The 15,312-nt window shown below is 44.0% G+C and overlaps 1 long non-coding RNA gene across 1 annotated transcript; it reads right to left on the bottom strand.

Annotated features, from left to right (window-relative positions):
- Positions 1-3,107: 3,107 nt before the first annotated feature.
- LOC115271803 lies at positions 3,108-10,663 on the bottom strand. The gene is made up of 3 exons (XR_003900098.1): positions 10,573-10,663; positions 10,240-10,472; positions 3,108-3,504 (listed from the first exon to the last, which is right to left on the bottom strand). It is a non-coding gene; the product is annotated as an uncharacterized LOC115271803 (long non-coding RNA).
- Positions 10,664-15,312: the final 4,649 nt, after the last annotated feature.

Genomic DNA, 15,312 nt, shown 5'->3' with positions numbered 1-15,312 from the left:
TTCAGGAGGATAACAGAGGCTTGCTGAAGTAAGGGGAGTAGCAGAGCCTATCAAGGGTGTAGATGCAGGTAGGCGGGGTCACAAGATGTACGCAGTACCGCATGGTAAGAAATGACCTGGCTTCTAAATCAGACACCCTGGTTGTGGTTTTGGCTCTGTCACTTAAAAGCAACATGTCATCCATCAAATCACATCTCGGGGCCTCAATTTCCTCACTTTCAAAATACGAGTTTTAAATGAACACTCTCTGAGGTCTCCTTTAACCTTTACAATGCCACCTTAGTCAGCTTGGGCCACCATCACAACGCACCACAGACTGGGTGACTTAGACAATGGAAATTTATTTTAACACATTCCGGAGGCCAGAAGTCCGAATCAAAAATGGGCTTGAGTCCGTTCCTGGTGAGAGCTCTCTTCCTGGCGTGTAGATGGCTGCCTTCTTGCTGGGTCTTCACACGGCACAGAGAGAGTCCTGGTGTCACTACCTCCTCTCATCCGGCCGCCTGCTCCATCATATCAGCCCTCCCACCCTGTGATGTCATTTAACCTTTGTCACCTCCTCCTCATCTCCAAGTACAGCTACACAGGGTGTTGGGGTTTTAACCTATGAATTTGGGGGTGGGGGGACTCAAGCACTTGGTCTGTAACAGATCCTGTTATTTTCAGGATGTTCGGAGGAGGGAACGTGTCCAACAGGGTGGGGCAGGCAGGGAGGGAGACTGGCCAGACCTGCTGAGTGAAAGGAGTACTTGGGAGCTGAAGGCGTTCACTTCTTTTAAAAATGGTTATCCTCATTCCAGACAGCTTTGGGTCTAAAATGTCATTCTGAGGTTGGCCTTGGAAGGGTTCTCTGAGATGAAGAAAAATCAGCACTGCCCATGTGTGTCCCTGGCCCCAAGTCAGTAGGCTTGAGTCTTTGGCCACTTGTGCTGATTTTCTTTTCAGTTTGGGACACAGACACTCCCTCAGTACAGACCTTTGGCTTTTTCCATTTCTCAGATAAGGGGCAATAATCCTAACCCACTAACAGAAAACGATGAGAAATAATTAGCGGATACTGACCAAGAGCCCTGAAATACACAAGGTATAAACCATGAACGATTCTGAAATAAAGAGGTGTCTGTTTTGCAACACTTGGGTACAGCACTGGACGCTCTGTACCTTTGTACAGTCTCTGAAAATTAAAAAGCCCAGTGACACGAAGGGTCAGCTCAGAGTGCCCAGCCCAGTGACATCCTTGGATCTGACAATCAGCCACTTGATCTCTTCAAAGGTACAGAATTCCCTTAAGCGCCTCCAAGGCTGTGAGGACAGACTTGGGTTATACAGGGTGTTTATACTACTTTGGTGACTTAGAAGAACCTGCCATCTCACGACAAGATACAGATCCTTTACAAGACCATAGAGTTCAGCCTTCCTTCATCATGGTGCACCTGTGTGGCTCTGGATGACATCTGACCTCTCAAGGCTTGTGCTTCGACGTCTGACAGTGGACATGGGCAGAGAGGGGAGTTTGACAAGATGAAGGCAAAGGAGTTCTTAGTAACTGCCTGCATTTTTAAGAGAAGGTGTGTTAAAAGCAGAGCTGAAGCTGTCTCAGCAGATCCAGGAAGGAAGGTGGTTCTGTGTGTGGATCTCCTGGGTAAAAAAAGGCCTAACGGGTAGAGTGTTTTCAAGAGGCATGGCATCTGCTTAGGTAACAATGTCTTCAGATAACCCTGTGCCTGGTCCGTGGACACTGTCCAGATGTCACATCTAACCTAAAACAGGGACCCACAGGACAGTGAGGCCACAAAGCTCTGAAGCCAGAAATGGAGTGAGACATACTCAGCCTTGCAGGGACCCTGGCCCAGGCAATGCAGCAGGAGGGAAGATATCACAGGATCCAGGACATGGCATTGGCCAGTCCATTTGAGGCTCCTTAGAGACCCAACAGAAGAACTTTGTGTTGATCTGGCCAGCCAGCAATCTGTAGGAGCAGCTGGGCCGAAAAACATTGTACTGTTGGCTAAGATTATGCTCCCCAAGGAGGGAAAGATGGAATCTTTGTGTTCCTGTTACAATCCATCTTTCTTCTGTCCTTTGATAGCCTACATCAACCTCAGAAACTGGCGATTTATGCACAGACCTGTGCCATCCTCTGCGGCACAATGAAACACGAGCACATAAGGGAGCCTGGGTCTAGGGGGCCCAAGACAGGTGGAAAATCAAGTCAACTGGGATCCCCTGGAACAAGACAGGCAGTAAACAGATACACACATAAATAGATGAAAATGGAATTTCTATTATCCAAACACCCACGCCACTAGCAAGGTATCCAAACACCCACGCCACTAGCAAGGTAGATTTATAGCAGGACTTTGGGAAAGATGATTCCCTTGGCTAAAAACTCACTTAGGTCTCCCCTAACTGAAGGACACCTACTCCTCACCCTCCAGCTGCCTGAGCTCTCTTTCTTTCACCTGCTCTTACCCCACCTCCACTTCCTCAACGCCCACTCCTCGTTAACCCATTGCAGTCAAGGTCACACCCCCACAATTTACTCGAAGGCTTTCTGCAGACACAGATGACCTTTTCATTGCCAGATGCAATTTTTAATGCCCATTCCTTGAAAGCTCCTAACCTCCCCATGAAATTCTATCCTGTCTTTCTGGCTCTCCTCGTCTCAATGCAGCCTGAGTTTTTCACAAGATCCTGACCCTGGCCCTCTCTTCCTTCTGCCTGCTCTCTCCTGTCTCCTTGGTGATGTCATGCTCTCCAACCACTTCTCATCTCACGGCTGTGCACCCATCCCGCATGGAGCTCTTGTCCTGAATACCCTCCCCAGTAAGAGGGCTTCGTTTTAGACCATTTGAGAATTTATCTCTTCTACATCCTTCAGTCTCTCTCCAGCACTTCTCTTCCAAGCTACTTTTAAAAATACCTCTCTTTCCTTTATTCTCTCTTTTTAAAAAATTTTTATTTTTGAAAGAGAGAGAGATAGAGCAAAAGTGGGTGGAGGGGCAGAGTGAGAGGGAGACACAGAATCTGAAGCAGGCTCCAGGCTCTGAGCTGTCAGCACAGAGCCCGACGTGGGGCTCAAACCCATGAACCGTGAGATCATAATCTGAGCCGAAGTTGGACGCTTAACTGAGCCATCCAGGCTCCCTTCAATCATTTATTTTTAAGAGATATCTAATTTATTCTGTGCTTTGAAGGCACCAATAACTGAGTTCTCATGAACCCTGATTCAATTGTTACTGTGATTCTACCTTCAAAACCCCTTGCCAAGGATCTCACAAGGGGCATTGGAGCAAAATCTACAGAATGGCTATTTTCAGACCCTGGACAGCAGGCAGGAGAACCATGGGCCCCTGAAAGAGGTGAGGTGAGACCTACAGTTCCCTCAGCTTTCAGCCCACAGGCACTTTCCACACACAGCGGATGAAGAGGATCCAAGCGGAGATGAAGTCTGAGGAGACTGGAATGCGAAGAGGTGAGGCCAGGGAAAGGAACAGGAAGGACCTACAAAGAAAAAGAGTTCATCAGTTTGCATAGGGGTCTCCTTGAGTTTGTTACTGACTACTAATCACAGCAAGTACAGAAGGAACTCCATGAGCAGCGCAGGGAACTGTATGGGTGCCGCAAGCTGAACTCAGGCGGGGCAAGGACAGATTCCAACCCCAACCAGAAAAAAGTGGAGAGACTTGGTACATACTGTTAAATCCCCAAAGTCTGAGCCTTCTTGCATGCTGTTTCTGCATCTATGAGATAATTACACAGTCCTCCACATAATATGGTGCTAATATGTTGGTAAGGTGTTTTTACATCTATATTCATAAGGGAAATGGTTAGTAGTGTTTTATTCTCAAAATGTCTTTGTCAGGTTTTGGTATTGGGTGACGGTAACATGGTGGTGTTCTCTCCTCATTTTTTAGAAAGAATTTGTGTAGGCTTGACATTACTTCTTAATTAAATGTTTAGTGATATTCAGTGTGGAAACCTTCTGGATTTGGAGTTTTCTTAATGGGAAAGTTTTTAATTCAATGAAATTCAATTTCTTTAATAGATATAGGTATATTAAGAATTTCCGGTTTTCTTCCTTTTACAGTTTTGGTAATAATGTCTTTCAAAGAATTTGTTTTCTTCACCTAAGTGGTTGAATTAATTGGCATAAAGTTATTAATATTATTCTCTTAGTATCCTTTCACTGTTTTACTAGCATCAGTGGTGATATCACAGCCTTCCCTCTTGTTATTGGTAACGTGTCCTTTTTCCTTCATCCAACCAACTACGGATTTACCAGTCATTTTCAAAACCAATAGTTTGGTTTCACTGATTACTTCAGTTGTCTTTTTTCTATTTCGTTGATTACTTATTACTTTCTTCTATTTACTTTGGGTATAATTCCACCACCACGACCGCCTCTTTTTTTGTAGCTTCTTGAACTCAGTGACTTAGACCTTTTTATTTTTGAAATATAAGTACCTAAAGCTACAAACTTCCCAATAACCTTTAGCTGCTTGTCACAAATTTTGATATGTTGTGTTTTTATTATCATTCCGTTACAAATAAATTTTCAGTGGAAAAACTTAGGAGAGCTCACGTTCATCAGATGAGCAACACGAACTTCATCAGTAATGGGATAAATGGGAATCCTGTGCTACCTGACATGATTCAATGGGAAGAACACAGCATTGCTTCGATGATATTCTTGTCAGAGTTGTACAATCCAAATCCAGATGTGGATTCAGACAAATATATATTGATGGTTATTGTATAAAATATAAACAGCCTGTAATCTTAAAATATTACAAAGACAAAAATGCTTCCAAAATAAAGGAGACTAAAAAGACATGCCAACTAAATGGAACATGTAATTCTGATTTGTATTCTTTTGACATTGAGCCATTGCTGGAATCTGAATGGGATCTGAAGATTCGATGGTAGTAATGTATCAATATTAATATCTTGGTTTTGATGCTGTAATAGAGGAATTACACACAGAAGTATTAGGAGTAATGGGGCATCATGTAGGTAACTCAATCTGAAATGGTTCATTGGATTATACTTACAATTTTTCGGTAAGGTTTTTTTTTGAGTTCTTAAAAAATTATCTCCACCCCAAGGGAAAAGTTTTACTGAGAGAGAAAAAGCTCTACACAAAACAGAAGCTGCTATATGATTCTATTTATATTATATTCTGGAACATTCTCAAAACTAATCTTTAGTGACAGAACCAGATCAGTGGTTGCTTGCGGGTAGGGATGGGAGACTGACTGCAAAGCAGCAGGTGGAAACTTTTGGGGGTGATGGAAATGTTCTGTGTACTGATTCTGGTCATGTATACATGCATATAATTTATCTTAAATAGACACATTTTATAGTGCATAAATGATATCATAAATAAAGGTGATTTTAAAAGACCAAAAACCTGGTCTCTATCACCATTTCCCCTGAAGGAAACAGAGGTCCTTGGAGAAATGACTGATTTTTATCTGGTTCAGGGCCAAGATGAACCTGGGCCACCTTGTTTTACTAGAAAGTAAGGAAACTTTTGAATATTAATGGGGTCATATCAAAAGGACATAAGAGACCACTTGAAAAGGGACCATTTGCCAATTCGTCATGACAATTTAAAAATCAAAAAGCATAGTAATTACGATGGTTGAAATGGATCAAATCAATTAAAATCTGTTAATTCACAATAATTTTTTATAAAAAACATAAAGGAAAACTAATTTATCACCATTTGAGGTAGCTATTAAAGTAATGCTTCAGGGGTTCCTGGGTGGCTCAGTTGGTTAAGCATCCGGCTTCAGCTCAGTTCATGATCTCACGGTTCATGGGTTCGAGTCCCACGTCAGGCTCTGTGCTGACAGCTAGCTCAGAGCCTGGAGCCTGCTTCGGATTCTGTGTCTCCCTCTCTCTCTGACCCTCCCCTGCTCATGCTGTCTCTCTCTCAAAACTAAATAAAACATTAGAAAAACTAATTTTTTAAATAAAATAATGCTTCACTTTGAAAACATTAATTAAAGGAAAAGAGGTAAGCATTTTCCTGTCTTTAGTAGGAAATTGATTTTGGAATATTCAAGTTGTCCCACTGGATGAGATAAAATGACACTTTACAAAAGATGGCCAACTAAGGGGCACCTGGGTGTCTTAGGTCATGATCTCACAGTTCATGAGTTCGAGCTCCCCCTCAGGCTCAGCACTCAGGATTCTCTCTCTCTTCCTCTCTTTCTGCCCCTCACCCACTTGTGTTTTCTCACCCTCTCTCAAAATAAATAAATACGATTTTCTTTTTTAAAAAGTCAACTAATAAATATAATAAATATAGAATGAATTATATAATTATTTTAAAAATCATTTCATAAGCTCTAGATTGATCAGTTGGTGTTAAAACCATTATGTGAATAAGTCGATGAAGAACTAACTGTACATTCAGGAATACTTTATGGAATGTAGTCATAAAGGGGAAATATACCTGGAACATAGAAAGATCCAACTTTGATTACCTTAATCCACTCTTGGGTCAAACAGGTAGTATGGGTCTTCTGACTGGCTATGACCTATTCTAGCTAATAATATTTAGATATAAGCTCCATGAAATAGAAGAGACAGTCACTGTAAAATAGGATATCTTGCAGGCAACTGGCTTAGTCCCTTCAAGAAATCGATGAAATTTTAGAAAGGATTTTTTCTAGAATAAAGGAGTCTTAAGGGACATAAAAACAAGTTGCCATCTTGGATTTCATGCTGTTTAGATAAAGCAGCAGTAAATGGAATGTTTTGGCTAATTGGAAGAATTTGAATATGGTCTGGTTATTCTATATGAGTTCGAAATTTATTGAAATGGTGGAGTGAAAATCATTGGCTGAAAAAAATATAATGCAGTATGAGCAGTTTGAGCTAATTTTCTTCAAAGATACATATATCCATGTGTTATGTGTTTATATATGTATGTATATGTGAGTGAAGATATATATAGAGAGAGACAGTATTGCAGTAAAATCTCATTTTGGGAAAAAATAAGTATTATTGTATATATGCATACATCTTTACCTACCTAATACATACATACATTATTTGTTATATATACAGCATTATCTTATTTTGGTTAAGAAATTACACACACACACATATCCATATATAGGAAAAGAGCCAAGAGTATGTGCCTAATCTCTTAAAAGTATGACATCTGGGTGGTGGTAATATGTTATTTTTATCAAATTTTCATTTTTTAACTTTAAAAAAACTTAGTCTTTACAAAGCACACACGCAGGAGCTTATATAAAAAATAATGTCGGGGCGCCTGGGTGGCTCAGTCGGTTAAGCCTCCGACTTCGGCTCAGGTCAGATCTCACGTTCGTGGGTTCGAGCCCTGCATCAGGCTCTGTGCTGACAGCCTGCTCAGAGCCTGGAGCCTGCTTCCTGTTCTGTGTCTCCTTCTCTCTCTGCCCCTCCCCCTCTCATGCTCAGTCTCTCTCTGTATCAAAAATAAATAAAAACATTAAAAATTAAAAAAATAATAATGTCGCTGGAGATTGGGCAGGACTGTGCTACACACAGTTGCTCAAAGATCTGGCTCCTTCCATCCTGGGGAACCACCGTTCCCAGCCCATGGCCTTCCAAGTTAGAGCGGAAGGGGAGGAGAGAGAAGTGTGCAAGGCAGCTGGTTTATGGACTAGACTTACCTCAGAACAAAAAGCTTTCTTTTCAAAAAGGCTTTTATTCTGACCATGCTTCTGCATTATGTTAGTCCCTGGTGCAGACCCTCACTCCATTTTGCTTAAAATCCTGCCGTAGACCCTATCCTTCTTCTTGACCGGCAGCTGCCATCCTACAGCTCACTACCAGGTTGATCCCCCTAGAAGGGAAGTACCATGCGGGGACTCCATTGAGGAATGTAGGTTCCTACCTACTCCGTAGGATCAGCACTTCTCAGCCTGATACTCTCATTTGTCCAGAACCCGTCCTGACCAGCATCTCCGAGCTCACCCGCAGGGCCCCCACATCTCACACTTCCCTCACCTGCCTGCCGCCCCTGCCCCAATCTGGCGCTGGCCCGGGTGCACACAGTCCTGCTTGAGACCCCAGGCTGTGCCCTCGGGAGCCCGGGGTGCCTTGCCCCAGAGCTGGCGCACCCGCCCGCCCCATAAGCACGTCCTTTAAGCAGTTCTGCATTTTACTTGTAGTTTCTCGTGTTACTGTTGATGTGTGTCATCTGTCTCCCCTAACCAAATATCACCATTTTGAAGGCAGACATTCTTGTTCACTTTTGCATCATTCATGGGACTGGTTCTATTTTTTGCATGTAGTTCCGTAAAGTAGTAAACAGATAAACAAATGAAATTCTCTCATTAAGGGAATATCCTCCTTCGAATATTTTATCCAGGGTCTAAAATAACTATTTGAAGGACAGCAAATTATACTTTTTTTCCTAAAAGGGATAGAATGTACCCTCCACGCTCACACCTCTTATGAAGCCAAGATCAGCAAATGAGCATGATATTCTGATCTGTGGTGAAGAGTGGATATCAAAATCAGGCTCTGAGGACTCGTTTGCGTCTCCTTTTTTGAAATTGCACTTAGTGCCTGGCAGATAAAGTGGGATTATCCCGTTTCTCAGTCACGTCTATCCCTTATAACTACAATACTGCAGGCTGCTTTCCTTCAACCCGCAAATCCCTCCGGGCTTAGAGATAAGGGCCTGTAGGGGAAGAGGAAAGGGCCAGGAGTCTCCTACATGGACAGGAAAAGGGTTCTTTCTTTCCTGTGGAGCAGAAGGAGGCAGGGGTCCTGCAGGGATGCACTGGCAACAGGAAGCGGGGGCAGTTAGAGTAATAGCCTTTGACCCAGGAAGGCAAACGCAATCTCTCTGAGTTTCCCTTAGCACCAAAAAAAACAAAACAAAACAAAAAACCACCAAAAGAAAGAAAGAAACTAACAAAAAAACACCCCATAGTGAAAAAATAGTACAGACCTACACTCAATGTGAAGAATCCCAGAGAATTCTCTAGGGCATCCTGCCCACGAGGCAGAGCTTCAGAGAAAGGGGGTGACTGCCTCTGCTCCCAGCCCCCTGGGCACTCAGGGGCAGGGCCAGGTGTCATGATAGATAATATTCTATTAGGAAGTAGGACAGCCTCTTGAGGTAGGCACTGTGTTATCTGCATTTTATAGATGAGAACACAGCTCTAGAGAAGGTACTTGTTATGGGCTGAATTATGTCCTCTGCCTTCAAGATTCATATGTTAGTCTTAAGCCCAGTACCTCAGGATGTGACTGTTAGGAGGAGGATCTTTAAAGAGGCAAGTAAGGTAAGATGAGGCCCTTAAGGTGGACTGTGATCCAATCTCACTGGTGTCCTTGTAAGAAGAGATTAGGACACACACACACACACACACACACACACACACACACACACACACACAGAGGGAAGGCCGGTGAACACAGAGGGAGAAGACAGCCACCTGCTAGCCAAGGAGAAGCCTCAGAGAGATCTAACCCCACTGACACCTTGATCCCTGACATCTGCTCTCCAGAACTGTGAGGAAAGAAGTTTCTGTCTTTTTTTTTTTTTTATTTTTTTTTATTTTTGAGAGACAGAGAGAGACAGCATGAGCAGGGGAGGGTCAGAGAGAGAGGGAGACACAGAATCCGAAGCAGGCTCCAGGCTCTGAGCTGTCAGTACAGAGCCCCACGCGGGGCTCGAACCCACGAACTGTGAGATCATGACCTGAGCAAAGCCGGCCGCTCAACCGACTGAGCCACCCAGGCGCCCCAAGAAGTTTCTGTCTTAAGCAGCCCAGTCTGTGGTGCCGTGTTCTAACAAGACAGCTTGAGTTAGCTAGTGCAGGACCAGAAATGAGTAGAGCTGACATTTGAACCCCATAAATCTGACTGCAGTGTCTGCCCTCTGAACTATTTCATATCTTCTCCCTGTCCCAAATCCACCAGATCACAGCTTATGAGGTGTGGCCTGGTTCTGTGACCTTAAGAAACTCCCAAAGAGACCTCCTAAAGATGGGTGTAGACTATCTCCACAGCCTCCTATCTTCTGAGAATAAGCTTGGTGGGTTAAGAGACCAAGGCAAAACCCAGGGACTGTTAGAAACGGGACCCTCCTGTCCCCTCCTGTGTGTCTGCAGAACTCCCACAGCTGTAACGCTCCCGGCTTCTCCCGGCCCCTGGACATTCTCATGCTTCCCTACGGAAGAAGCAATTTAATTTGATGAGTAATTATGTGATGAATACCTGCATTCTCTTCTCAGCTTCTTGAATTCCTCTTCACGGGTCAAGGTCACCTGCAAGGAGCATGCATTGTCTTCTCTTCTATGCCTGGGTCTTGCCCGGGCAGACCCCTCCATGGAGGGAAGCCTGGTTCGTCCTCCTGATGTCTGTGTCTGGCTAAGAACGCTGCCTAATTCTGAGGTGTGGTCAGCAGGCACCGTTCACTCTTGCACTTAGCCATGTCCTAAAATTAAACCCTGAAGAAAACCAACACACAGCACAAAGGTGCTGAGCAACACAATCTAATAATTAAAGTCTTCTGATCCTTAGAAGCACCTTAACAACATCATCACGTACCACAAACTCTCAGATTTTCTTCAGTGAATTTCCTTCCACTGTAGAACGAACATGCTGGCTTTACTCAACGTTTCCAAGGGCCCTTCTGCCAGACACTCAGAGCCTGGTCTCCAGCAACAGCAGCATTTCCTGAGAGGTGAAGTGTGCAGACACGAAGACAGACACTGTGTCCTTTGCATGGCTTATGATTTAATTGGAAAGAAAAAGAGAATACAGCTGTGAAATAGTGGGGCAGGGCGATTGGCCCAAAGTGGGGTGGGGGTGGGGCTGTTACAGAGGATAAGAGCTCTCCAAGGAGAGAGAGAAGTTCAAGATAACACCAGTCAGGGCAAGTTCAGGGAGAAGGTCACCTAGCCATCAGGGTCAAAGTCCCGGCCCTGGGAATGCTTTCCAGCAGAGACCAGGAGAGAGAAACAACTCTCTTTCTGCCCCGCCACCCCCAACAACTCGAGTCCTCCAGTGTGTCTTAGTATGGGTTGTTGATGATAAAATACTGAACTGCATTTCTAGAAAAAGCTTTAAATACCTAACATTCTCATCATCACCTGGTATTTCCAGAGCACGCTTTCCTTCATTGCAAGTGCCATGAGTGGGCAAGATGGGGAAGAAATACCTTACAAGAAAGGCGGCTGCGGTTTAGGGTGATGTGCACCTCAGGACTCCTGGGCCGGCCATCACGCCCACGTCACACTGTGGTTCTTTGTCTAACCAGCCCTGGATCATCCTCCGCAGCAGCCCTGACGCCAAGTGGCAGGACTGACCATGGTTCCCCCAGGAATGTGGATGGAATAGAGATTTCTGTACCAGCATCACCAATTCCAGCTTTTCCTAGGTGGCATTCCACGACATCAAGGAGAGCTCATAAAGATCTCAAAATTTGCCTCCCTCCTTCCTGCCGTGCCCAGCTCCTCCCTCACTAAGGAGGAGGAATGTTCCTCCGGGAACCCCTAGCAACCCTTGGCAGGAGCAGCCAAGATGGGGCGGCTCTGTGGCCATCAATCATCATTATCATTCTTACAATTTGTATCATCATCCAGAGGAAAGGGGCTGTGTGTTTCATGCCATCTGACTGACAGATCCATTTATAACCACTGTCTAAACAAGACTAAAAGGAAAATGCTCATTTGCTTTGAACAGAACCAAAAAAAACCCACAGACTTCTCAAGTTTAAAATGAGCCAAGCTGCTGATTTTAATATTAAAATTTGAAGCTAAGACTGCAAGGAACTGGGAAGGGCTGGCAACTGGTTAGATATGGAGGGGTCCCCAGGGGCTGCAGTGAGGAGAGGGGACTTCTTTCTCTATTGTCTTCTACCTTTATTCCTGCAGACCCAAACGTTGCCCTGACTTCCCAAACCCATCATTTGCACATGAATGGTGGGTCTGGGCAGCAGAGTGGGCTACATTGGACACACCCAGGCCAGCACAACAAAGAACAGGAATTCAGAACAAATAGGAAGAGCAGGGGAGGTTGCCAGGAACCCAGTAATAAATCCTGTTGTCTTCCCTACTCAACGTCCTCAACATTAAACTTTCTCAGCCACTTCCCATTCCAACATCTTGGGTAGGACTCTTCAAAAGGAGTGTAGGGCCCTTTTTCAGGGAAGTGAAGGGGGGAAATCAAGTCATGGTGAGGGCATGCGCTGTGTGCAAAATCACAACAAAAGACACACTTGGGTGGGCCTCACATAATTTGGAATCTACTCAGTAAGCTCTGTGGCCAGTTGATTGGATGAGTATCAGCCTGGATTCTTTGTAGGACAGACGTATCAATGTTCGTGGGTAGCTCACAGAAACTCTAGGAGGGTCATGCCAAAGGGCCATGCATCCAGAAACAGTGTCCCAAACACAGCACAAAATCCCCCTACTGAAGTTTCCTCTGAGACTTTAAGGGGATTAAAACAGGTTGAACCTTGGAGGTAAGCAATTCAACTTTCATAAAGATTGCCAACATAAACCAAATGCACTCTTCCGAGGAAATTATTCCAGGTACCCTTTCCTTACTCCAGTGCTCCCATCTGGACTGCTGATTGGCCCTACTGATTTGGGGTCCAAACTACCCCATAAATTGGCCTCTCACCTTTGTCGCACTGGGACTTGATCACATGGTGATGCCTCACAGCTGCACAGGCACGGCTACATGGCCTGTTGCTGAAAACAACCTGACGGGACATAATTCATCTTCAAGTTGCTTTTATTTCTCGGTTTCCAGCAGCTCCAACCACAATCCAGACTAGAGCTCTCATTTTCCATTATTCCACTTTCTCCTCCTTAAGCAAGATAGGAAACCCTTTCTTTCTGTCTTCCAGGATGCTCTCGACAGTTCCAGAAGTGATTCTCTCTTGCTGAGCCAGGGAGGTTAGTGATGAGAGTCTGGTGAGTTTTCCACTTGGGAAAATTGCTTGTGTTCCTAAGAGTTTAGTTTGGACTTTCTGGCCATCCAGAGCAGAGACAAGATATATAGGGCAATAGTTCTGAAACCATGGAGAATTTGGGAATCACCCAAAGAACATTTTAAATAGACAAATGACTGGGCTCCATTTCCAGAGATGTTGATATGTGGTGTGTAGGGCCGGGACCCAGGGACCTGCATTGTTAACAAGCTTCTCAAGTGAGACTGATACAAATGTTCTGTAGGCCAAAGTCTGAGAAACACTGAGTTAGGATTAGAGATAAGAAAAACATTACGAGTGTTTCCTAGTTACCTGCCCTAGTAACATGTCTTATTTTCTGTACTTCTGATGCTTTAATATCTGGGACCTTGTGGATCCTGGAGGAATTGACCTCCTAGAGACAGTAAACATTTCACCTGTCATGCGGGTTTTTCAAATGCAAACTAGCAAATTCAGAGCCCTCACCCAACCACCCTGTAGGCCACTGTCACTCTGCCCTAATCACCCAGGGTCAGGTCCCAGACAATTATGACAACTGCTGTTCCCCAGAGCCCACTGCAATCATTCAATCCTGAGCTTGCTAACCCAGCTTCACCTGTTCCTTCTCGTGGAAATCACAACAAAGGCTCTTGCCCACATTTCCCTCTCTCCCTCTGCCCCCTGACTAGCCCTGGTGCTTTCTCCTGTGGCCCCTTCCCTTCCCACCCTCCTGTGCTATGATGTGCTCCCTCCTTTTGGGAACTGTGAGTAACAAGCTCTCTTTTAAATGTCAATCATCTCCTGTTGGCCTTATTATGCCTCAATTTTTCTGTTAATAACTATATTTCTAAACATCTGCAGCTCAAATTCTGGATGGAGAGATAAGCCATGAGTATAAGAATATAACCAAGAATTTAAAAAAAATAGCCTAAGACGCAAATAAATAGCTCAGAAAATCTACATTTGGAAAACGTGATGTCTGGGGATAAGGGACAACTTCAAGGGAGTAGACAAACCTGAGCACGGCCTTGAAAAGAGCACGAGACTAACCAAAATGGCTCATGGTTACTGGCATGGCAAGCTATGTGCTGACCATTGTTCTATGGTCTTCATATGTAGTAGTTTCTGGGACCTTTAACAACTGTATAAGGGTTTCCTCCTCCTCCTCCTGAGACAGCATCTTATAGTGATGAGGAGTGTGGCCACCAGAGTCACATGCCTGGCTCCATCCCTTACCAGTCATGTGATCTTTAGCAAGTAACGGGGTAACTTGCTTCCCACCTTCAGTGTCCCAATCCATGAAATAAGAGTAACATCAGTACCCTTCTCCTCTGATGGCTGTGAGGATTAAATGTGTTAACATCCCTACGCATTTGGAATGGTGTCCAATTCTTATCAATAATTGGGTGTTTATTATTATCTCATATTACTAATGGGTAAGTTGAGGCAAAAATAAGTTCAAGTCCCTTGCCCAAAATCACTCAGCTAATATTAGAACTGGACAGAAAGCAGCATTCTAACTACGGAGCTGATATTTTAGGCCACTAGAGGAAGATAGAATAATTTGTGTTTAATTACATATATCACATTAGAATGATAAATATTTGTTGCATAAATGAAGGATGGCTTTCATCACAAAGGAAATGATGTGGCTTAGGACTGAGGAACAGGAATGTTCATGGAGGATTTAAGAAATAAAGAGTGAAAGACTGGCTGGGGGAGAAGCAGCGGGATATGTAAATAGTGAGAACCAAAGATGGCACCATATTGAGCTGCAAAGTCTCACGGAAGAGAAGGAACCATAGCTGTGAGGTGGGCACGCCATGGAGACTTTTCAGTTGCGTACCAACATTGGCAAGGCATCTTCTATTCTAACCAGGTAGTGGAGCAAAGGATGGATTGAGAGGGACAGAGACTGGACACCATGTAACCTTTTAGGTGGGGAGCTCTATGGTTACCACTGAGAGCAGACAAGGTAGGCAAGAGGCTTTGTGAAGCCAGAATTTACAATATTTGGTGAGCAGTAAGAACCTGGCAATGCCAGAGAGGAGGAGAGACCAAGACATAATCCCTGTCTTTCCTAAGTACTCAGGTCATAAGAAATGTAATTTCTGTTTCCTTCCATTTTGCCTCATGATTTAAGCTTAGCAATGGCTTCATGTCAAGATGAAGCCAGTGCTAGCATATTGGTTTTTCAGAAAGTCACATCCTCACTATGCTGTGATTCTAAACTGAAGGCTCATAAATAACACAGTTTTCTCTCATTCTTAAACCTGTGATAACTAACACAAACTCATTAAGTCATCAGAATTTGCAAAGGAAATTTTGGGCATAGATAGTCAAAGTTGCAATCATCTAGAATTTATATG

This window comes from Suricata suricatta, chromosome 2 (genome assembly GCF_006229205.1).
Source record: "Suricata suricatta isolate VVHF042 chromosome 2, meerkat_22Aug2017_6uvM2_HiC, whole genome shotgun sequence".
In the NCBI taxonomy this organism is placed as follows: domain Eukaryota; kingdom Metazoa; phylum Chordata; class Mammalia; order Carnivora; family Herpestidae; genus Suricata; species Suricata suricatta.
The sequence above is the reverse complement of the archived record's forward strand: the minus strand, read 5'-3'. Positions and strand labels throughout refer to the sequence as shown.